The following is a 25,607-nucleotide window of genomic DNA, read 5'->3' on the forward strand; positions in this document are numbered from 1 at the left end:
AGAGGCAACCGTTTCTTTAGGTCAAGTTGGGCCTGAGATGTTCGTTACACCGTATTTACCATATTAAACTGTATTTAACCTAAATATAAATGTAATAGAACAACATTTAGACTCGTAGTCCGGAGCAAAACTCCCGATAAAAAGTAAAAAAAAAAACTCAATGAAAGTTCAAATGTTTTTATAAACATGCTGTGCTGACCCTTAATTTATTTTAAGATCAAATACAATAAATACTAAAAGAGTCGAGGTGACAAATTGCATTGTATACAATTACGAAAATACTTTCATTTGTTTCTTTATAGATTTAACCCCAAAAAGAGTTGAAGGTTTAATACCAAACTCCAGTAAAGAGAGTTGCTGCTCCTAAGGCACACCAATTAAAAGGTATTTAAAACGGATGTTAAAATTCATATTCTTAATTTGTTACAGTGAATGTTGGGTTTCTAAACCTTCCTTGAAAGAGAGGGACGCCATTCAGCTTTGTACTATCTCCAGCTCATTGGACTCTGTTGTCAGTGCTCCCGCTCCATCCAGAGACATCGCTACTGGTCATCACTAAAATAATTTATTCTGTAATCAGCACTTAAGTAGGTTCTTTTCGGTGTTTTCTTCACTGCCACAACCGTTGACCACATGTATTCGTTGTTTGGCACATCTTAGTTGATGATTTTCGACGAAGCAGCTTTACATCTGTTTTAGGACATGTTGATGAAGTCTTCATTTACATTAATTTACTTTGCGTTCTTCAGCTCATTTTTGTAATGGTTAAGAAGAACATATGCCCTTTTTAACTGCTTCAGATTTGGTACTTTAGAATATAGTCTAAAATGGCCCAATATATAAAACTTTTTACATTATCAGTGAACGAATTCAACTCGGTAAGAGATATAATAAGTACAGTAACAAGACATCAAGGATACAGCAAACAACTTCCCAATTGTCTTCCTTGTTGGGGTTGATAGGAAGACATCAAACATACAGCAACGTTGGGTTCAGAATCAGATAGGAGCAGATTTTGCCAATCCAATAAATATAATAAAACAGGAAACTTCTTAAATTTATTTAGAAATATACGCCTAGTCTCAACCATGTTAGTACTAAGTGTATTACAACAAGTATATACATACATTACTCCTAATATGCAAACTAACCAATCTTCTCAAATAAATATCACAAAATCTGTAATCATTTTGTAACATATAATGATGAACACATTATTTTAGTCAAACGATATAAAGTTATATTTGTTAAAATCTCCTACAAGTTAATCCCTGGTGTTGGTTAGAAGGGCATTATGTGCTCATAATATCCAAAATACAAGAAAGTTTATTTTGTTGCCTCCAGCCGTACACTTGGTAGTTGTAGCATGTTATCCCGTCGGGTGTGCCGTTCTTTAACAGTTGCTTGTATTGACAACTTGTTCAGTTAAGAGAATTTACCAGTTTCCAAACCATTATGCATCAATGCCACTGTTGGGTGCCTACTGAGGTTTCTCAATGAGAGAGAATTAGCCCGCTTTTATAGTGAGAAATATAATCCAACTTTCTCAGATAATAAACAAACATTAGTGAAAAAACTTTGCCTTCTTGAAAGGATAGCAAAACTTACGAAATTAAACAATTTTAAAACAGAAACAGCATGTTTTACTGTTGAATATTTAAAGGACATAATCATGTACAGTTACAATGATACAGGAATTGGAATTCTAAAGGCCTTTTCACGTGAAATGTAATCGAGGTATTAAGACAACTCTTACACATTAATACCTCGGCGATGTCTTTCACACAATTTGTACATTTTATTCACAATCCTATTTATCTATATTACACGAAATAGCTGCTTGGAAACCATTCTGAGCTCCTTTGTAGCTGATTTTTTATAAATGTATTCAGACATATATAAACTCCAGATTCCAGTAGTCAATTTGTACCAGAGTTAAAATGTCAGACGCTGCACTGGGCGGAAGTTTAAATGGAGCATAACTCTATATTTACTTATAATCAACCCTTCCCACCTTAGCTAAGTTATGTGTAGAAAACTTAATTGCTCCGCCGTATATTAGGATGTTTTGGGCGACTTATCTGAGCTCCGTTGTATTGTCAAAAGATTATTAATTTGTTCTTACAGTTTTTATTACGTGTTTTCCCATTTAATTTTTATCCGGCTATATAACTTAATATTTTAAAGGTTCCAAAAAATTTAAAATTATTTTTACTGAACCTCTTGATCCTTTAATCTATAACCAATTTTCTTCATTGAGATCCGCGTGAAAAAGGCTTTCACAAGCTTGTTTTGATCAGTTTGATAAACATACAAATCACACTCTGCAACCTAATTTGACTTGAATACTTGTATACTGGGTTTTTAAACATACAAACTGGCTAGGTTACGTCATTAGATTTAAAATAAATAAATACTTAAAAAAATTAAACTCTAGGCAATATGGTGGTACTATACAAGAGTCGATTTCCTTCCTCCTCTTGAACAGCTAAACAATTATTCAAGAGAGTATAATTATTCGGAGAGCAACCGTAATTTTATTTTGGCTTTTAAACGCATTTTTCTCCAGACATTGAATAGCCTCAGGGAGTTCTTAAACATTCCGATTCCATCACTGGGAAACAGTATCTTGTCTTACTGAGCCAGTTGTAGGGCAGGTCTCTTCTTTATAAATCACGGAGATTGTCAGCCAGAACTGAAAATAATCTAAGTTCTCTCTTTCATAAACAAGGCTTTGAAACATGCACTGGCCGAAAACGGTCTGGATCCCAAGCCTCTGAAAATTTGGAGCAAACTGATCTAGATAACCAGCAGATGAAATGATATAGAATACTTTCTTCTGAAGAAGAACACAGATTTTCATCCCGTTGCATGGCCACAGAGCAAAACTCCGTATCTAAGATGACTATAAAAACCATATAACGGGATCGTGACCGAATTTGTTTGTGATAGCGTGTTTCTTGGTCTTCTGTAGAGGAATGTTTATGTTCTAATTTCCGGAAGGTTAAATCAAAATTAAAGCCTAGAATATTAACGATAACTTCGATATACCTACACTTCGTTTTAGGCTCCATAAGATCCTTTGGGGTTTATTTATTAAATCAAAACTTGTTTGTACAGAACCAGGCTATTAGCTGCCTCCTACAAGACAACATTTGGAAGGCTGGTGAATTCTTCTAGTGTTTTATCCCTACGAAAAACCTATGAGTCATCTGTAAACAGCAGAACATCTTCTGTCAGACTTAAGTAATTTATTATGATAAGAAAAATACAACGGCCCTAATATTGACCCTTGTAGAACACGGTGCTTTTCAAGGAGAGATGAAAATGTTATTCCTCTCCCTGTGGGAACCGGCAGTCTATTCTAGTAGTAGGACTTACGCACAAGATGTACCTGGCCACTGATACAGTACCTACTCAGTATGTTCATGCGAGACGCAGACAAAAGTCTGTTTTAATCAGCCAGTACCAAGGCTGCAGATTCGCCAAAGTAAAAAATTCAGCATATTGGACACCAGGCGTTTTGAAGCAGTGACAGTTGATCTGCCCTCCTGGAAACCGTGTTGCGCATGTATCAAATTGCAACCCTTGCGGGTCAAATCAAAAACAAGTTATTTTTTCTTCATATATCTAAAGATTTTGGGCAAGGGTTGTAATATTTGCTTATAGCTCTCCATAAAATCCTGGTTTCGTCTATTGAATGTAGGCACAGTCTGTGCTAACTTTAGATCATTTAAAGTCTTTAAGGTTATTCGGTAAAATGCCTATTGCGAAACAAATGTTTATTATCGTGGTCAGGGTATTCACAATGCCTTTAGCTACATATTTCAGAGCTACTACAGACACCCTCTAGACATTCTGGAAGGCACAATTTAAAAAAAGTTGAACTGTTTAACAACGGCTGAAGAACAAATAAGCCCCCAAACCACAAAATTATTAAACAAATAATTTCTGTGATTTATTTTGCAGACGCAATTGTTGTATTGACGTTAGGTAACGATGGTAAGGACACGAAAATGCTACTAACCTAATCCAGTAAAAAAAGTTGAAGATGTCTAGACTTTGTGCGCATTTCATACCTGGTTTGTTCTTGCACGTCTGGTTGACCAGATCCCAAGACCATTTTGCACGGGTAGGATGGCTCCATTATTTTACCCATGTTGTACTCTCTATTGGCAGTGTCAACTATTTGCCAATAAAATCTTTTTGTCCTAAGGTAAAGAGCACCTACTATGGAACAAACAAACAATGAATTTTCTTAATACTAACCAGCTCCTCATCATATCACTCCTTTGGTATCCCAAAACCTGCATGTGTCCATCCGTTCATGGCAGTTTTAGGCTTAACATTTTTTTATTGGAAAACTGCATCAAAAGTGGTATTAAAGTTGCCTAAGAAATATTAAAAAAAAACAACCTGAACACATTGTGCTATAAGTACTGAGTATGCCAGTCAATAGTATCGTGGTCTCTCACCCCGTCCAGGCTCACCTCAATCACGATCCTGGGCAGTGATCTGAGATGACAGGGTTCAGAACATATGTGGTGTACTCCCAGGTGCTAAGAGATGTGGAAATTGAGTTAGGGCAATCAATCCAACGATCTTAATGATATTTGTGAAATCTTTTAATTAAAACGTTCCAATTCCTTCTACTTATAATAGGGATTTAATATACCGTACATTGGCATAAAGTCATTATAACAGACTATTTCAATTTTCACTAATTAATATTAAAATAATACATATATGAGGTAACCTACAACCCAATTTGATCATGATATTTTATAAACCAATTTTTCATTTTACTTGTCTAAAACATCTTAAAAGTTCATAATTACTCTATATAAATTCTGTTTGTTAGGAATCGTTAGTACATTTCCAACGAAGCACCTGATAATTTATTTATAACGTTATATATATTGATATAAAAAAACCAAATAACTATAATATCCCATTATATGTAGAAATAATGTATTTAAATACAAATAAAATCAAATCAAATATTTATTTGTTGTAAACATGTTCACATGTATAACAAAGTCAACTTAAAGGGTTACTTAACCTAACTTAAAGAGTTAACAACTTCGTAAAATTCTGTTACATCGTATAAGCAGGTTGCAACTAGAAAGTTCTTTAGTTTTTGTCTAAATCTAGTGAGTGGCAGCTCTTTAATACCTTCCGGCAAAACATTAAACATTTTTATGCCTTGGTATAGAAAACTCTTCTGAGTTGCAGAGTATCTGCATCGTTCACTTATAAGTTTATTTTTGTTTCTAGTTGCATAGTTATGGACCTCAGACATTGCAGGCAAAAGTGCCAAGTTCCTCTTAACAAACAAGAGTGTGCTAAATATATACATAGAAGGCAATGAAAGGACACCTAACCTAATGAAGAGCTCTTTACAGTGGGCCTGCCAGTGTGCATCACAAATCAGACGGATTGCTTTTTTTTGCAGCACAAAAAGCTTCTGTACATATCCATGGTTTGCCCAGATTGAAGTTCCATAAGAGAGGTAGCTATGTATGTGGCCATAGTAAACACAGAGCAGAACACCAACAGAGACACTGCCTTTAAGTGCTCTGATCATGAAAATGCCTTTTGAAATTTTGTTCGCAAGACTGTCAATTTGCTGATGCCATTTAAGATTGCCCTGGACTGTGAACCCCAAGAATTTTGAGTGGGTTACTTCCCCCCGATTGCTAAGGCTGAAAGCAAGGTCCTGAGTTTTCCCGTCATTAAGGCTTAACTTATTTGCATTACACCAGTCATGAATGGTTTTAGTTTTGGCGTCGATTATGTAACCCACATTTTCTGCTACTGTTACCCTGGACACACACTGCCAAATCGTCAGCAAATAGAAATGATTTTACTGAATGAGCATTTAGGTTGTACGGCAGGTCATTAACATAGAGTATGAAAAGCAAGGGTCCCAAAATAGACCCTTGTGGGACACCTTGTTTTACACTTAACTGTTTTGAGTAAGAGCCATTTAGGAATACGGATTGCCATCGATTGTTCAAATAAGATCTTAAGAACTGCACTACACTGTTGTCAATAGAATAAAAATACATCTTATCCAGTAAAATATGATGCGACACTGTGTCAAAGGCCTTGGACATATCAAATGATCTGAAAAGAACGTTCAGGTTGTTCTCCAGTCCTTCAAAACAATTCAAGATCAAATCCTGAGTAGCTTCAACAGTGCTATGGTTAGGTCTAAAGCCGTACTGATTCTTGGACAATAACTTATTTGATTCCAAGAAGGAGGAAAGTTGTTCATGAATGAGACGTTCCAAGACCTTTGACAGCGTCGGAACAATGGATATTGGCCTATAGTTGGCACAATCATCCCTAGGCCCTCTTTTGTGTATTGGAATGACCTCACTTACTTTTAGTTTGTCAGGATAAATACCCTGCTTAATACACAAGTTGAAAAGATATGTTAGTACTTCACAAATAGACCTAGCTGATAACTTCAGTATTGCTGCATTGTTGCTATATATATATATATATATATATATATATATATATATATATATATATATATATATATATATATATATATATCAAGACAAGTGCTATTATTCATTTGGTTTATGGCTAGGTAGACTTCTTCTACTGTAAAACTTCTAAGAGTGAATAACCCTACTGAATTGTTTCCTGTTGCACAGTTCTCACTATTGTCAAGAAAAACACTATGATTAGGCTTATTTACATCAGTTGGTATGCTATTACAAATTTGTTCTACACTGGTAAGAAAAAAATTGTTAAAAGCATCAGGCGTTAAATTAGCGTTAATGTTGGGAGGCTTACTGTTAATATTTCTAAGCTGATTTATGACAGACCATGCAGCTTTTGATTTATTGTTTGAACTGTCATTTATGTTGTTATTATGATTAAGTTTGGCTTTTTTAATTTCTGCCTTGTACGTTCTCTTAAGAGCAATATAATTTTCTTTAGACCTGTTACAGTTAGTGTTGCAGAATAAATAGTAAGCATTGTCAAGTTGGACCTTTAATATTCTTAAGTCCTCATTGTACCATTTGTTGTTAGATTTACTATTTCTGTTGGTTATCCCAACAGTTTTCATAGGCATTGCGCTGTTTACAGCCCATAACAACAAATCAAAGAACTTATTGAACTTATTGTTTAAGTCATCCTTACTATTATATATAGCTAACCAATTTATACTATTAAGGTAAGTTAGAAATAGCTTAGAGTTCTGAGGATTGATAGGCCTAACAAGTTTCTTTAACTTAAGATTGTCTGAAGTCACGTTCATTGGTGTACTGAAAATGATGGCGTTGTGATCAGACACACCTGTGTGCAAAACGGAAGCATTCCATCTATCAGGATGTAAGGATGTAACAATATTGTCCAAACAGGAGCCCCTACTTGCCGCATTTGAAGATAGATTTGGCCTGGTAACATCCTTAATCGTTATGTGTAAACCAAAAGTTTTACTTAAGTTATACAGCTCTAAGGTATCATTATTATCGGCTAACAGATCGATATTCAAATCTCCTGCGCATATAAAGTCAAAGTTCACACCATGCACACACGAGAAAACTGCATGCAGCTTGTCAAACAAAGCGCTGGTCTTACCTGTAGGTGGTCTATAAAAGCAAACGATGATGGTATTAAAATCAATTAACTGTATTGCTGTAAGTTCAAAAATTTGCTCTTCAACTACCAGTGATAACTTATTATATACTTGGAAACGCACATTCTCCTTCACAAAGATCACTGTACCACCATGAATCGCATTTGATCTAACAAAGTAGCCTGCAGTTTTATAATCTTGCAGTGTCAAAAAATCAATGTCAGAGTTAAGAACCCAGTGTTCAGAAACACAGATAACATCAGCACTGTGCAGTGATGCTAAATGATTCAGATAGTCCAGCTTGTTTGTTACACCCTGCGCGTTCCAGTACAGTAGCGTTAAGTTAGACAGGGCATTATTTGTTTTTGTTGGTAATGTAGAGCTATTTAAAATGTCTTCATCATTTGATATGTGTACACATTTTTCGTTGATCCAGTAACGCTAAAGAAATTATAAAAATATGTGGCAGTACTCCTCCGTAGACTAGTGGATATCGTCACGGCTCTCCAACCGAGAGATGTGGGTTCGTATCCCGGGAAGTCCAATCATGATATTACCGGAATAATTGCCATATATGTAACCCATACAAGCCACCATATCCAATATGTGATGCTTAAAAGAAATTAAAAAAAAGAAACGATATTGCATGTCGATGGCGAAAGAAGAAGACAGTCAAGACCAGCAAGACCTCCCTCTCTAGTCATAAACGAAGTTGAGAGAGTTTGAATTCAGTGAATGTTTATTTAAACTCGTGGTGTTAAATTTGTTCATACTCTTGTGTTATTTTAAGTTGTGGAGTGAATAATTTGACGCAGCAGTAAGTTTATCGTTTACTAAATATAGTATAAAGTAATGTTTGAAGTTACCTGTTTCATGACGCTCACATGCTATGCCTAGGTCAAGATTCCATTAAGCTTAATATATCACATTGCTGTTATTCAAACTCAACACACAATCATATACATTTCATATGAATTGTAGATGATTGCACAGGTTGCCTCAATTGTCATACTATATAGGCTTAAATATTTAATGAAAGATAGGTTAGATTTTAATATTCATTCTGTACCAGGAAGCCAATCTAATTGGTGATTCACTAGGTTATGATTGTGGTGGGAGGGGGGTTAACCTATTTTCCACTATCCAATTTCTTTAAGTATTGCAGGGGTGTTGCTAGTTCACTAGCAAATATTAAGGTAATTTGTTATTATTTGGATTCAATATTTTTGGAAGTATTTCTCTTATCCGGAACTTAAAAAAACTACATTAGCCTATTAGAAAGAAGCCTTACACTGTGAAAATTACATGTCATTATTGCGATCGGTTCTTGTTTTCTGCCTATAGTAAGGAAGTGATGTCGGCAAAAAGGAGACCACTGCTCCTATCTACTATATGTTAGTAGGCTATATAAGTTGGTAAATACATACATACCTATTATAAATATAAAACGTTAATGAGACTCACGTGATCCTTGTATATTGTCTCAAGGAATGATTATTTTTTTTATTGCCAGAAATGCGGGGTGAAAGGCGCCACCAAAGCCCGTACTTATGACCAGGATCATTTCCAATCAGTACTTTCCATACCTTGGATCTTTTGGCAGATCGTTGAACGTAAGCTGATGTTCGAAAGCTGATGCTGGTGCATCAGTGCAGGCTTCGGTGCCATCCCACACTTCTGGCGAAAAATGAGAAACATCTATCGTTATACTATCCATATTCAAGCTCAGATCACATGAGTGCTCGTAAAGGTTATCTTTAGCCTCAGTACTACTAGTAACATATTTGTGATAACATAGTCTAAAATTACTTGTATAGCCTAATAACAAAGTAGGTAGGGACAGAGTGGTATACTTCTTTTCAACATCGCTTACTTCTGGCAGGAAGAGGACAAGAACCAATCACCATAATGACATGTTGTTTTCACAGTAAACCTGTTCTTTCTAGTAATGTAATACTTTTAGGTCCCTGGTAAAAATTTTTTTAATAGCAGCCTACCGATAATACAGACAATAATATGTATTTTTCTTCGTCTACTATTATGTTGTCACCTTCAAAATAGGCCCCATTAAATATTATGCACTTGTGCCAGCCCTTCTTCCAATCATCTAAACGCTTCTCATATTTGATCTTTGGGATAGCCTTTAGCTCTTTCAGCGATGCACTTTAAATGTCATCTATGCTTGACGTAAAACGATGGTCCTCTAAGGTTTTCTTTATTTTTAAAAAAGTTACTCTGAGCCATGTCTGGGGAATCACAAAGTACTGTTTTTGGCCAAAAATTCATGAACAAACAATGAAATGTGAGTAGGTGCATTTTAATAGTGCAAAAGCCATGAATTGTTTTCTTTTTACAGATTACTAGATACAAACTCTGTTGAATTTTCAGGTAGTACTCCTTATTGACTGTTTGACCTTGTGGCAAAAATTCATGATGCACTATGCCATTTAAATAGAAGAACACAGTGAGCAAAACCTTTATATTCACCTGCACTAGTCGAGCTTCTTTCGGTTTTGGCAATCCAGTAAGCCTCCAGTGGAGTGATTGAGCCTTAGTTTCGACATCATATCCGTAAATCCATGTTTTGTCATGTTATAACACATTTCAGTATTTGTGCATCATTGTTGACATCATTTAGTGACTCCTTTGCAACTTTCATTCACTGCGGTTTTTTTCTCAAAATTCAGTAATTTTGGAAGATATTTCACTGCCACGTGTTTCAAACCAAAAACGTTCCAAAAAATGTCATGGCATGAGCCAATTGATATACCAACATCATCAGTGACTTCTCTTTTCGTAATTCGGCAATCGTTCATAACCATTCCTTCCACATCTTTCATGTTTTTTCATCGGTTGATGTGCTGGGGCATACAGAGCATTTGTTGTCTTCACAGCCATCTTTGAAATGTCTGTACCTCTTGTAAACCCCTGTTTTACTCATAGTAGACTCAATAGGCCTTTGTTATTTAATTTTCACACAACATTTTATACCAATTCTTTGATCCTTTTTTGTAATTAATAAAAACTCTGAGTTCATAAAACGCGTCTAATCTTAGCAGCTGCTACTGAAAAAATAAACAATTAATATAGCTCGAAATTTTATTATTCTTCAAGCACATGAGTACCAACATAATAAAAGAAAATCTTGACTAAAGGACTCTCCAAACACACAAAACTTGAAAATTCCAGTTACTTACTAAACAAACTTTGTATAATGGTTTTTTGTCCATTCCCCTATAAATTAAAAATAAATATGTTTGTACATTTTCGTAAATATGTATTTGTCATATAAACTATATATTTCATAAAGTACCACTAAAAAATTTGGAAGGTGCTTTTGTATTTTTTTTTTCCTTCCTGAGGGAAAAGGACAGTTTGTCCCCACGCTTAGTCCTAAAAGGACCTTTGCGCCTCCCTTACTTTAGTTTTGTGTCCTCAAAGTCTGAGGCTTTTGCAAAAACCGATCAGATTTGAGGGCTCCTGTTCTCTGATATCCTTGGGGCTGAGGAGATATGCTCCCAGGAATATTTTCCGAGTTTCTAAGATGGCAGGACAATTTAACCAGATACGCTTTGCTGATTCCTCCTCTTCTCCACAGAATCTACATTCGTCAGTCTGGCTAAGGCCCACCCTCATAAGATGTTTCCTTAGGGGGCCATGTCCTGTCAACATTCCTAATATTAGTCTTATATCCTCCTTATTCTGATCTAAGAGAGCTGTACACCCTTTAACGTAAGGAGAGATAAACATTTTGGATAGTCTTAATCCTTAGGCTCTACTCCAATTAATGTTTCTTATCCTCTTTTCCCAATCTTTGACCAGAGCTTTACTGTCGGAGAAGGCTATCCCGCAACCTGGCTCAGGCCCCACCATTATGGACTCCGCTCCCTTTTTGGCGAGGATGTCTGCTTTTTCATTTCCATGAATGCCTTTTTGATCCGGGACCCAACCGAGTGTTATTCTGTTATTTGTTGCCAGCTCAGTTAGAGCATTCTTACATTCCTAGACTGCTTTCGAGTCAAACGAACAGGTATCGAGTGCCTATAGTGCAGCCTGACTATCAGAAAGTATTAAGTATTTTAGTCCTTTTGTCCTCATTTGTATGAGCCTTCTGGAACATGAGTCTACTGCCATGACCTATGCCTGAAAAACCGTGGCATGTCTTCCCAGGGGAACAGTCATGTTAACTCTTGGTCCGTATATTCCATATCCTGCCCTAGAATCAAGACGTGAACCATCTGTGTAGAACTTCAGGACACCTTTTGTAGGGTAGGCCTCCTTTTTAATCCATTTCTCCCTACTTTCGATAAAGACCGTATATATGGGTTATCAAAGGAGTATTTCTTAACCATTGTGTCTGACTTTGGTTAGCATTTCAGCCTCACGAAAAGTTTTGCAATATATTCATGTGGCCTTCTAAGGAGGTAGCATTTATTACCTTTGTTCCTAGAAGCTTCAGTGCACTAAGAGCGGTTTTCATCACCACTGTTTTCATCACCTCCTGCCCTAGAGGAGTGTATCCCAGGACCGCTTCAATTGCTAGTGTTGGGCAGGAGCTTATCGCTCCCATGATGCTTAAGCAAGCTAGCCTTTGAAGACTCTGTAGCCTTTTAGCAGCTGTTGTTTGTTCTACTTTCGGCCACCACACTGAGGCAGCATATGTGACCATTGATTTTATTATGGTTTTGTAGATCCAATATATCATTCTGGGTTTCAATCCCCATTTAAATCCAAATAGTCTCTTACAGGCCCCAAGGGCCATTGTCAGTTTGGATATTCTGTTTTCAATATGTGAGTTCCAAGTGAGGTTCTTATCCAGGATTAAACCCAGGTATTTCACTTCTTTTGATTGGTTTATACTGATTCCCTCCAGGACAGGTTGTTTAAGCTGAAACTTTCTTTTCCTGGTAAAGGTTATTATATTTGTTTTAGATGGGTTGATCCGTAGACCTTCCCATGACACCAGTTGCTTATAAGGTTTAGTTCTTCTTGAATTAGGCATTTCAGCGTGCCTTTGTTTTTTCCTTTGACCATAAGCACTAGGTCGTCCGCATAACATAGTAGCCTTACTCCCCTCTTCTCTGCTTTGCTTAGAAGATCATCAACCACCATCGCCCAAAGGAGAGGAGACAGAACTCCCCCATGGGGACAGCCTTTCTGGACCATGATTGTGGCAGATTCGTTTCCGTACTTTGCTTTTACTTGTCTGCTTTTTAGGAGGGCTACTATCCATTTGAGTACATTGGGGGGAACTCCAAAACGTTCCATAGCAGTCTCCATGGATTTATATGCTACTCGGTCGAAAGATAGCTCCTTCAATGTCCATAAAGACGCTGACTAGGGCTTTCTTTTAGTCGAAGGTGTTCTCCACCGCTTCCACTAAACTGTGAAGAACGGTGGTAGTTGATTTACCTTCTATATAAGCGTGTTGTGTGGGACTAAGTGGATGATCTGGTAATATTACGTCCCTTATGAGTCTGTTTATTATTTTTCCATAGTTTTCACCATGAAGGAGGTTAGGCTTATGAGTTGAATTGAATTGAAACATCTTTATTCATATAATATACAGTGGTATACATTGAATGGCGTCGTTATGTTAAATTAAACTAGCTGCATCTAAGTAACAGTATTTACAGTTTTCTCCATAACAAATCAAACTACACCTACTACCAGGTTAAACATAAATTAAGGATAGTTGTCAAAGTTCATCAAATTTATATAATGGGTTGTTTATCAAATAACTTTTTAATTTTTTCTTAAATAATTTAATATTGTCTATACTTCTTAATTCCACAGATAGTCTTAGTAAAAACTTTGCACCTGCATACGATGTTTTTTTGGTATAAAATTCTAGCCTATGGGAATTAATAGCAATTTGATTTCGATTTCTTGTGAAATATGAATGACTGTCACCTAGTTTCGGAACCAATTTATTTATGCTTAGTTTTTTTACATGGAGTATTGATCGGAAAACATATAAACTATAAACAGTCATTATTCCTAAATCAGTAAAATGTTGACGAACAGATTCATCAAATTTTAGATTTAACATGGTTCGTATTGCCCTCTTTTGGAGAAGGAGAATTCTATCCAAATTCTGTTTTGACGTACCCCCATATATTTCAATACCAAAACTTATTGATGATTCTATAAGAGAGAAATAAATTATTTTTAAAGTATTTAATGAGCAAAATTTAGACATCCTATACAAAGCATACAATCCAGAAGTAACTTTATTAACTATGTGTTCAGTATGGAGATTCCATGTCAAATTTTCATCTAAGATTAAACCCAAAAATTTTGTGGAACTTTTTCCAAAGAGTGGTTGTTTATTTTTATTCCCGGATTTACTGAAGATTCCTTTTTCCTGCATTGAAAACAATAAAGTTAGTTTTGCTGGTATTTAATAATAATTTATAATTATTAAAGAAATTATTTATGTCCAATAAACTAGAAGAAGCATTATTTTCCAAATTATTTAATGTACTGCTACTAATTTTTAAACTTGCATCGTCAGCATACAGACAAAGTGTTTTTGTTGGACTGTTTTGAAAAGAGAGCGGAATACCTTTTACATAACAGAGAAACAGCAGTGGGCCAAGGATTGGTCCTTGCGGAACACCATGTTGAATCTGTGCTAGTGAAGAATTATTGGTGACTATTTGATTCTTAATGCTACTTTTTATTTCAACAAATTGTTTTCTATTGATTAAGTATGAACTGAACCAATTTAGAGTAATGCCATTGATTCCCAGGCCTTACATCTTGTTTAATAGAATTTTGTGTGAAACGCTATCAAAAGCTCTGCTTAGGTCCAAGAAAATACCTATTGTTTTCTCTCCTTTTTCTACAGAGTCAATGACGGAATTAATGAAATCTATGCCAGCAGTAACCACAGATCGATTTGGTCTAAAGCCATGTTGTTCCTTATCATGCAAACAATGGGTTTCAAGAAAATTTACTAATTGATTATAGGCTGCTCTTTCAAAAATTTTTGAAAAAGTAGGTAGCAACGATAATGGTCTGTAGTGTGATGGGATTTTTGAATCTCCTTTTTTCAAAATCGGGATTACTTTGGCTATTTTGAGTTTTGACGGAAAGATTCCACTAATAAAGGAAGAATTGATTAAGTGGACTAAGGGTTTAATTAGTTGATTGCCGGCTAACTTTATCACCGTCAATGGAACCTCATCATAACCAGTTGAAAACTTATTGGGAAAAGATCTCAAAATTTTTAGAATTTCACGTTCTGTTACTGGTCTGAATTTAAGATTTTTATTTGTCAAATTATTAAAACAAAGCAGAGAATCATTGTCATTCTGAATGATTGGATCTAACTGTGGAATTATTGACAATTCAACATAATTGGCAAAAAAAAAATCATTGAAATGTCTACTAATTTCTTGTGGTTCTACCAAAGTTCGGCCATTAGTTACGATTTCAATGTTACTACAGTGTTTTTTCTTATTTCCAATCTCTTTGTTCAGAATCTGCCAGGTTGTTTTGCTAACATTACTGGATTTTTCTATTTTACTTTGATAAAAATCCTTTTTCTTATTAATTAAAGTATTTTTATAATTTTTCCTTAGGGTTTTAATCCTGTTAAACAATTCTTGATCCTTAATAACTCTAGCTGATTGACTCAATTCTAAAATTTTTTGTCTATCTTGTTCTACATCATGTGTTATCCAATTATCTCTACACTTCCTTGAACACTTTTTAACTTTAGGAAAAAACAAGTTAAAGCAGTACATAAAAATGTCATGAAAAACATCAAATTTTACATCAACACAAGCATTATAGACATTAAACCAATTTTCCTTATCCAAAGCCTTAACAAATAATGCCAAATTGCTATCATCAAAAACCCTAGTTTCTTTTGTTACAGATTTATTTTCAAGCTTAGGTTTGAATCTTTCCAAACCCTCTCCATCACTAACACCAACAAACACCATCACACCATAATGGTCAGATAACTGTGTGTCAATTCCCTCAACTCTTATTGAATGCTCATCAAAATTAGTTAATACATTATCCAATGCAGATTCTGTAGTACAAGTTATTCGGGTTGGAAAATTAACTAAAAATCTCATATTAAATAATTGCAATACATCATTAAGCTTTTGTTGGTTTGAGCTATCTAGAACATCAATATTAACATCTCCCACAACTAAAACATTTTTGTATGTCTTAACTGACACTCTTAAACAAAAACACAATTTTTCCAAAAATGTTGACACATTTGAATTAGGAGATCGATAAACTGCCATTAAAACAAAGTGTAAACCAACCATTGTACAGTAGGACCTTGATATATCGAACCTCAAGAGGATTTACAAAACCTCGATATATCAAGAATATATTGAGGTTTGATATATCAAGGCTGTTTGGGGCAGACTTCGTACATCAATTGGGGCATACATCAATTTAAATTTATTTATTTTTTAACTAAACGTATAGAGTAATATTATTACATAAATATGAATATGAAATACTTAAAAAGTTATGTTGTACAGTATAAATACACAAGTCTGAAATACGGTTCTACTGTACTGTATTTTAAATGTTTAAAATGCTACTGTAATGTAGGCTTACGTACATGTTATAAAGAGTTTGCAAAACTTATTTACTGTTGTTAAAAAAAATCTGAAATTGTAGTTTGTCTACCTGTGAAAGTCACTTTGTCCAACGCGTCGTCTAAAATGGATAAAGACTGGATTATTTTGTCATCCATAGACGTCTTCTTTTGGAGGAAACTTAGCAACGTGTTGATGGCACACCGGGCATCGCAAAGGGTGGGGTCAGGCGTTTCGACTTCGTTGTCGTCATCATCCTCGCCGTCCTCGACTACACTGTCTTCTACACTCGTGTCCTTGGAAACAGATGCAATAATGTCTGCATCGCTTAATTGGCCGCAAATAGCAAGCTCGTCATCGACGGCCACAAAGTCTTCGAAAGACAGCCCTTCCAAAGTAAGGGCCTGAGTCACTTGTCTCCACAGTACAGGACTAGCAAGTTCACCGTTATCCGTTTCAACAATTGAACAGTCTTCTACAACACTTTCCTCTTCTTCGTCAACTTGCTGTTTAAAGCCACTTTTCTTGAAGCAGTTCTTTATAGTATTTTCGGTAACATTGTTCCACGCCTAGAAGCCATCCACATTGCATCAAGTATGCTTATTTTTGTAGGGTTCTTGTCCTCGAGGTCACGAAGGAAGAGGCGTACAACTTCCTTCCGGTAATGAACTTTAAAGTTCTTAATTATTCCTTGATCCAATGGCTGTAGCTTGGATGTGGTGTTTGGAGGTAAGAACTCGATTTTTACGTTTTTCATTTTTGGGATGTCACCGTGAGCAGTAGCGTTGTCAATAAACAAGAGTATTTTTTTCTTCTTTTTCTTCATTTGTCTGTCCAAGTCCGTTAGCCATTTCTCAAAAACCCCTGAGTTCATCCATGACTTTTTGTTTGATGTGTAGTCCATTGGAAAGCTTTGAACCCCTTTGAAACACCTTGGATTTTTAGATTTTCCTATCATCAATGGTTTAAGCTTCACGGTGCCAATTTGATTTGTTCCAAGCAGCAATGTAACTCTTTGTTTACTATTCTTACCTCCGTGGCAAGTGTCGCCTTTAAAAGTTAAAGTTTTGTCAGGAAGACACTGGTAAAAAAGAAATGTTTCGTCGGCATTAAAAATATCGTCAGGTTTGTATCTCTTGACAAGATTAGGCAGTTTTTGCGACCATTCTGTGCAAACATTGTCATCGACGCTCGCACTTTCGCCAGTCACCTTTTTGAAAATCACTTAATTTCTTTTTTTAAAGTTTTGGAGCCAACCGTTGCTTGCTCGAAAGTCAGGTTTATTTAATTGCGCAGCAAACTGTGCTGCTTTTTCTTTTAAAATTGGGCCACTTACAGGAAGGTTTTTATCACGGCACTGTTTTAACCACTGATAAACACTTTCATCTATGTCCTTGAATTCGGGTCCTTTTATTCTCTTGCACGAAGTTCCTTGGCGTTCATATTTTTCTCTATTTTTCAATATGGTCGAGAGAGTACTCGCTGGTATACCAAACTCCTTTGCAATGTTTTTTTTTTCTTATTCCCGGCGTCCACAGTCTCTATAAGTTTAACTTTATCTTGATAAGATAAAGTTTTCCGTTTTGCCATCGCACTTTTAAACAAAACTGTGTCACAGTTAAAAATCTGCCACGCACAATAATTCACTAAGATAACCTCAACTCGCACTAATCGCGGTAACGTCCAAATTAAACTGAGGGTGGAGTGGTGATCCACCACTGGCGTCTACAGAAAACAAAGGAGTGTCGGTGGTGGGGGTTTCAAGTCTCGACATGAAAAATACGGTACCTACTCTACTTTGATGGTTGTTCGTTTGCACAACACGACAATACAGTACTAAAGTTTGTTTTGTTGATAAACTGAAACTTCGATATGTTGAGGTAATTATAAGAAAACTTCGATATATAGAGGTAAAAAATAAGCAAAATTATTGGCGAAAATTCGATATATTGAGGTTATTTACTTGAAATGTTCGATATGTAGAGGTAAAATTAGCATTGAAGTAAATAGGACATTCAAGGGGAATGACAAAACTTCGATTTATCGAGGAATTCGATATATTGAGGTTCGATATATCAAGGTCCTACTGTATACTTAACCACACAGCATTCAAATTCTTTTTCTAAAATTAAGTTTTGAATACAATTTAAATTTACATTTTCACACTTTATTTCATCTTTGCATAGAACCATTACTCCTCCTCCAACTGTCTGTACGAGTTGGGATTAGTCAGATCCCTGTCTTTTTGAGATTACCAACTTGAGTAGTCAATCCTCTGATGCAACCTCTGTTGATCCAAGGTTCCTGGATTAGGGCGATATCCAGGCCTGTTGAGATAAACCTCCTACCTAAGATGTCGGTTGCACCCTTAGCATGGTGAAGGTTAATCTGTATAAGGCGCATACTTACGCTTCTTTTCCACTTTTTGAGTGCTGCTAGAGCTCTCTGGTTTGTTTAAATTTTTTTGGTATTTATTTACTCATAGTGTTTCCATGAGTAGCGTAGATCTAAAGGTCACCCCAAGCATTGTCCCGTTCTACTTGGGGAAGGCCTTGATCACGCAGCCTTCGGCATATGCTGTTCCACCTTGGCTTGGATAAAGAAAGAAACTTAGGTAAATAGTATAGTAGAGTATAGTTGGAGCCAGATTTTTGGGAAGTTTTCCCGATAGGTGAGAGTAGTACGAAATGAAAAGTTAGTGTGGTAAGGATAGTCAGAAAGAAGCCCGCCAGATCAGCTCAGCCTGATCGGAATAATCAAAGATGTCAAGAATTGGATCGGGCAGTTCCCAGGTGTGCGTGCACAAAAATACAGCACTTAAGAAGAGAGAAGATAGCTGTGCGTGTGCTTCATGGACGCTCTGGCTTGGCACATGTGTTGGGATAAGAAGACTCTGCCACTTCCGCACCCTGCTTTTGTATTACCCGTACGCCATTTTATCTCTATTTACTATCTGTATACAATTAGGTCATGATGACCAGGTGCATTTCCATTCAGTATTTTCCCGACTTCAGATCATGTGCTAGAACGTCCAACGTGATATGACATCAGAATAGTTGGACAACCTGGGACGTGATCTGAGGTCAGGAAAGTACCGATCGGAAATACCCCAGACTATCAGTGCGGGTTTTAATGGTGCCACCCCACATTTCTGGAAAAAAAACATCCTTTGTGATAGTATCCAAATTCGACCTCAAATCACATGACAGCTAGTAAAGGTTATCCTTAACTTAAGTGCTGCTAGTAACATATATGTGATAACTTAATCTAAAACTTCTGATATGGTCTAATAACAAAGTAGATAGGGACAAACCGGCCTACTTCGTGTTAACACACTTCCTTCTGGAAGACAGAAAACAAGAAGTAATCATCATAATGGCATGTAATTTTCACAGTAAATCTGTTCTTTCTAATAATATAGTATTTTTAGGTACCTGGTAAGAAAACCCTTCCAAACATAGCGGCCTCCAAATAATACCAAAGTACCAATATTTAATATGCAACGCATATTTAACTCTAGAAGTGGCAGGCATTGGATGTACATTGCGTTAGGCTGTTGTCTAAGGGGCAGTGCCAGATATCAGGCCTACTATGTTGCTATGTATTACGTTAAATATTATCTGCTTGTGATAAAACTTGTATATTTGCAAAAAGGAAGAATAAAACTTCTCATTAATACTGAATATATTACAACTTCTCATTTCAGGCCTAGAAAACATTATATGTCAACATGTATATAAGGTGTGTTTGAAAAGTAGCAGGAATTTTTTAAATGTGTATTTGTTTGTTGTCTACATTAATCTTGTCACCTTCAAAATAGTCCCCATTAGATATTATGCACTTGTGCCAGCGCTTCTTCCAATCCTCGAAACACTTCTCAAACCTATCCTTGGCATAGGTTTTAAGTTTTTCAGCGATGAACTTTAAATGCAATCTATGCTTGTAAAACGACAACCCTTTAAGGTTTATTTTTGGACATAAAAAAACTTTAAAATTCCCATTATTTTTTAACACACTTCATATAATGGTTTTTTTCTATTCTCTTATAAATTAAAAATAAGTGCGGTTTGTACATTTTCATTAATATGATGTGTAAATATGTATTTTTAAAGTCATATAAATTTATTATTCTAAAACCTCACCATCATTTTTTGGTAACTACTTATTCTCATGTGTGAGGAGCTCAATCCAGCCTTGCTAGCTGTGACCAATCATGGTTTAACAACAGCAATATCAAAAACTCCAATTAGTATCTAAACTATCAATTAGCATATTTTTATTCCTCCAAAGAAGGAGATCTAACAATTTTTCTGAAAAGTGACCTTCCTTTTATCCCTCTCGCTCTTTTCAAGCGTACAGACAAAACTGTGAACTTGCAGGGCTAAAACTCAAAACCAAACATTTTCATATTGATGTGATTGGTTTATATAAGTCTCCCAACGGATGCGAGGTTTCTTAGTCATGTCAGATTTTGACTAGCATGACTAAGATAACTCACGGTTTCATAGTCATGGGATTCTTCAAAATGGACGTCTTAGATGTTAATAGTCCCATAACATATTATTAGCTATCTTGCTGGGGTTGTATGGCCTAAACTGGTCGGTTAACTCTCCAACAAGAGTGACGGCCAACTCAGTGACCGTGATTGACAATGTCGTCATAGATTGTTGAGGTCTTGGTAGTCGACACAACCATTTCAGCCAACAGGCCATCATCAATGGCCACCAAGGGTCCCATCACAAAGAAAACATTCAGCGACACAACACATAGTGTTCCTCAACTTTAAACTGGTTAAAAAAAGTTGGAACTTTGTGAATTCTGAGGATCCTCTTGAGCTGCAATTCCGAAAATTTGAACAAACATTTAATTTCAATCTAGACATGAGCTGTCCCCTAGAGAAAACCAAAGAAATGAAAGTGCACATGGATTACTAAAGATATCTTGGTCTTTGTAGTGTATTTAGTGTGAGAAGTACTAAGTTGGTAGGTATCCATAGTGATATTTAATGTCTGCACCAGTGATGTTGGCAGTATGTATTGTCAGGCGATGTAACATACGATGTGGTCTAAAAGAATAAAGAATGCTCATAGGCTGCTCTCCTGTGACGTCACATCACGCCACTACCCTACAACCAACGGTCCAAGCTGGCCAGCCAGTCAGTCCACCCGGAGTCCACCACCAGACACCGTCATGTAACCTCCCGCGTCCCGTCCGTTCCTTTTACGAGCGGTCCTAGAGCAATGTTACTCTAAATGTGTAGTTTAATTATTCTTCCCGACCCATAGAGAGTACAGTGTCGACCCGCATACGTTACAGTGGCGACGAGGAAAACAACTGCAACAGTGGAACGTCGCTTACAGTGGCGACGAGGAAAACAACTGCAACAGTGAATTACAGTGATTTAGTGCGGAAGGGCAACAAGCGTAATGAACACGTGCAAATAACAACGAATGTGCAGGGACATTCGGGACATTGAAAACAGTGAATTACAGTGATATAGTGCGGGAAGGGCAACTATCGTAATGAACACGTGCAAATAACCGCGAATGTGCAAGGACATTCCGGACATTCCAACGGTCGGGAGTAGTAAGGTACGCCGAATCGATATAAACTATTCTGGGTGTAAGCAGCGCACAAGCTGATTTTAATCGTTGCAATTAATGCCGTTAGACGATTATTTTTACCGGGGACATTTTAAACAGTTATTACGGAGTGTACAAGAAAACAAAATGGCAACTATCGGGTCTATGGGTTATTTTGATAGTGCGGAAGAATCGTGGCAGTCTTATATAGAGAGATTTGAGTTTTTTATTGATTGTAATGATATCGATAATTCAAAGAAACTAAGCACTTTGTTGACAGTTATGGGTGTAAGGACCTATACGTTACTGAAAGACTTAATTACACCAGACAAACCGTCTGACAAGTCGTACAAGGAAATTGTGGACACTATAGCGAATCATCTGCATCCCAAGCCTTCTTTTATCACGGAAAGTATTTAAATTTAGTAGGCGGAATCAATTTGGATCATGAAACGGTTAGCGATTATATTGTGCATTTAAAACAGTTATCTAAGTATTGTGAATTTGGTGATAAAATTGCCAGACTACTTAAGGGACAGATTAGTCGCGGGTCTGCGAGACCAAACAGATACAGAAAAGACTTCTCGGGGAGGAGAACCTCACTTATGAAAAAGCCGTGCAACTAGCTACTGCAATGGAATTTGCTGAGAAGGGGGCGGCCCAGATGACAACTGCAGGAGGACGTATTCACCGGATGCAGAGCAGCGGTCCGATACCGAAAAGGACACAGGCGGCGAGCATCGCAGCGCGAGTACGGTCATCGGACGGACGGCGGGAAGGCGCTGGGAGACATCACCTGCTATTGTTGCGGCAAGCGAGGATCACACACACAGCATCGCAATGTCGGTTTCGTGAGTACACGTGTAATCATTGTAAAAAGAAGGGACACCTTGAAAGAGTTTTGTAGATCGAAAAATTATGTTAACAAACCTAATGAGAACAAACCAAATGTTTTTACAAATAAGTCTAAGGAGCCTTCAGCTAAAGGGAAACAGTTTTTACAGCAATAAAAAGCAATATGTTTATAAAGGTAGGCAGCACTATGTAGAGGAAAGTAAAGAATCAGCAGAGTCCGGTTCAGATAATCACTGGAAACATAAAGACAATGACGATGTGTATGACATTTCCAATCTATTTACGGTTAAAGAAATAGAAACTAAGATTAATAAAATTGAGCCAATAACGGTACAGTTATTAGTGGAAAGTAAGGAAATTGTATTTGAAGTCGATAGTGGAGCTTGTGTTTCAGTTATGTCAGAAAAAGATTGTAAGACTAAGTTTAGGAAATATAAACATGTATCCAACTAGCTTAGTCTTAAGTTCATATACACATGAAAAGATCAGGCCTTTAGGTAAGGTTATGGTTCAATGTACAACATAAAGGTAAAGAGAAACAATTAGCTTTATACATCGTAGCTAATGGGGCTAATCCCCTTGTTAGGGCGTGATTGGATGCAAGCATTAGATTTAACAGTTAGAGTGCCTAGTAAATGTAAACAATGTACAGTCAGCTGATCGCACGAGCATGGTGGGGGTTGTGCCAACTGCAGGCGGCAGCGCGGCAGACGCATGCACGCCTGTCAGTGGAAGCCACAACACACCTGTAGAGGTAAACAAACAAACATCTGTCAATCCGTCTGTTGTCAACAACAACAAACAAGTAGAATTACTGTACAATGAGTTTCCAAATGTATTTACGGATAAGGTTGGGATGTTTCAAGGGTGCAGCACCAGTTAAATTAAAGTTAAAAGAAAATGTAGTACCAAAATACTTTAAACCTAGGACGTTACCTTTTTACACTTAAAGAAAAAGTAGAAGCCGAGCTGACTAGACTAGAACAAGAGAACGTTATTTCACCAGTAGATACCAGTGAATGGGGACTCCCATTGTACCAATTATTAAGGCTAATGGGAAAAATAAGAATTTGTGGGGATTATAAAATAACTGTAAAATCCTTTCTTGGAGGTAGACCGACACACCGTTACCGAAAATTGAAGAAATATTTGCCCAGCCTACAAAACGGAGAAAAAATTCTCTAAAATAGATTTATCTTCAGCTTATCAGCAGCTTAAAACTAGATGTAGATAGTCAAACGTATTGTACAATTAGCACACACAAAGGATTGTATGCTTACAATCGCCTATGTTTTGGTATCAGTTCAGCACCGGGAATATTCCAGAGAATAATAGAACGAACATTACAAGGTTATCCCGGGGGTAACTGTATTTTTTAGATGACATTCTAGTAACAGGTAAAAACAATGAGGAACACATGCATAGACTTAGACTAGTGTGTCAAAGACTTGAAGACAATGGGTTCACAGTGAGCAAGAACAAATGTAAAATTTTTCTGTGACAGTTTAGAATATTTAGGTTTTGTTATCAGTAAACAAGGGTTGCATACCGCACCTAGTAAGGTTGAAGCAATTGTCAAGGCACCTGAACCTCAAAATGTGACACAGCTTAAAGCCTTCCTTGGTCTTGTTAATTACTATTCACGTTTCATTCCTAGGATATCCACTATTTTTAACCCCAATGTATCAGTTGTTTAAGAAGGATACCGATTTTGTATTTAATTTAGCATGTAAGAAGGCACTACAAGAGATTAAGCAAAAGTTAATCTCTGCTGAAGTTTTTAGCGCATTATGATCCTGCATTACCACTAGTGTAGCCAGTGATGCTAGTCCATATGGCATTGCATCAGTTTTGAGTCAGATTCAATACGACGGTACAGAAAGAACTATATCATTCGCAAGTAGAGTGTTTAAATAGCGCTGAGAAAAACTATTCACAAATAGATAAGGAAGCATTAAGCATTGTATTTGGTGTTAAGAAATTTAGTCAATATTTATATGGTACACAGTTTTTTGTTAAAGACTGATCATAAGCCTTTAGTGGCTATTTTTTGGACCAAAGAAAAGGGTTACCTGCTTTCGCAGCCAGTAGGTTACAACGATACGCTTTGTTTTTTAAGTGGTTTCCAATATGAGATTGTGTATGTTAAGTCCCAAAACCATGGCAATGCCGATGGTTTATCTAGATTACCTGTAAATAGTGAGATTAAAGATGAAATCTCGGATGATGACCTTAATATTAATGTCATAGGTACCTATTTGCAGTGTTTTAGCTGAAAAATGACATACCATTAAGCTATGTAGACATAAAAGAGAAATCAATGGTAGATAGTGAAATCAAAAAGGTAATATCCTATGTAGAATTAGGTTGGCCTATTGTAACTGAACCAGATCTAAAGCCATTTGAAATTAGACAGTCGGAATTATCCTTGGAGCAAGGAATCCTAATGTGGGGTACAGGGTGGTAATACCTAAAAGGTTCAGAATAAACATTCTGAACGTATTGCATACTTCACACATAGGTATTGTTCGCATATGAAGGCATTAGCCCGTGCATATGTATGGTGGCCTAATATCGACCGGGACAATAGAACAACTAGCTAACAGCTGTGCAGCCTGTTTGGAGGAACGAGCAAAACCGCCCAAGGCTTTCCTGCATCATTGGAATGTTCCGGAACGAGTTTGGTCTCGAATTCATATTGATTTTTTTGGACCTTTTCAGTCCAAGTTATTTTTGGTGGTAAAAAGATGCGTACTCTAAGTGGCCAGAGGTGTTGCCCGTTGCTTTCAACGGCAGCTGTTTCACACGATTGTGAAATTAAGGGGAATTATTTAGTAGGTATGGTATTGTAGACCACATAGTGTCCGACAACGGACCACCTTTTACCAGTCAAGAGTTTTAAAGAATTTTTTGATGTCAAATGGTATCAAACACACGTTTTTCACCACCATACCACCCAGAAACCAATGGTTTGGCAGAACGGTCAGTCAG

At 36.6% G+C, this 25,607-nt stretch overlaps 1 protein-coding gene across 1 annotated transcript in view; it reads left to right on the forward strand.

Annotated features, from left to right (window-relative positions):
• The first annotated feature begins 8,057 nt into the window (after positions 1-8,057).
• The window catches only part of LOC124369306 (heat shock 70 kDa protein 14-like), a 43,138-nt gene continuing 25,588 nt past the window's right edge, over positions 8,058-25,607 (forward strand). Inside the window, exon 1 of the mRNA XM_046827244.1 lies at positions 8,058-8,420. The gene's annotated coding sequence lies outside the window, so the exon portion shown is untranslated. The remainder of the gene's footprint in view (positions 8,421-25,607) is intronic.

The sequence above is a fragment of the Homalodisca vitripennis genome, chromosome X (genome assembly GCF_021130785.1).
Source record: "Homalodisca vitripennis isolate AUS2020 chromosome X, UT_GWSS_2.1, whole genome shotgun sequence".
NCBI classification, from domain to species: Eukaryota; Metazoa; Arthropoda; class Insecta; order Hemiptera; family Cicadellidae; genus Homalodisca; species Homalodisca vitripennis.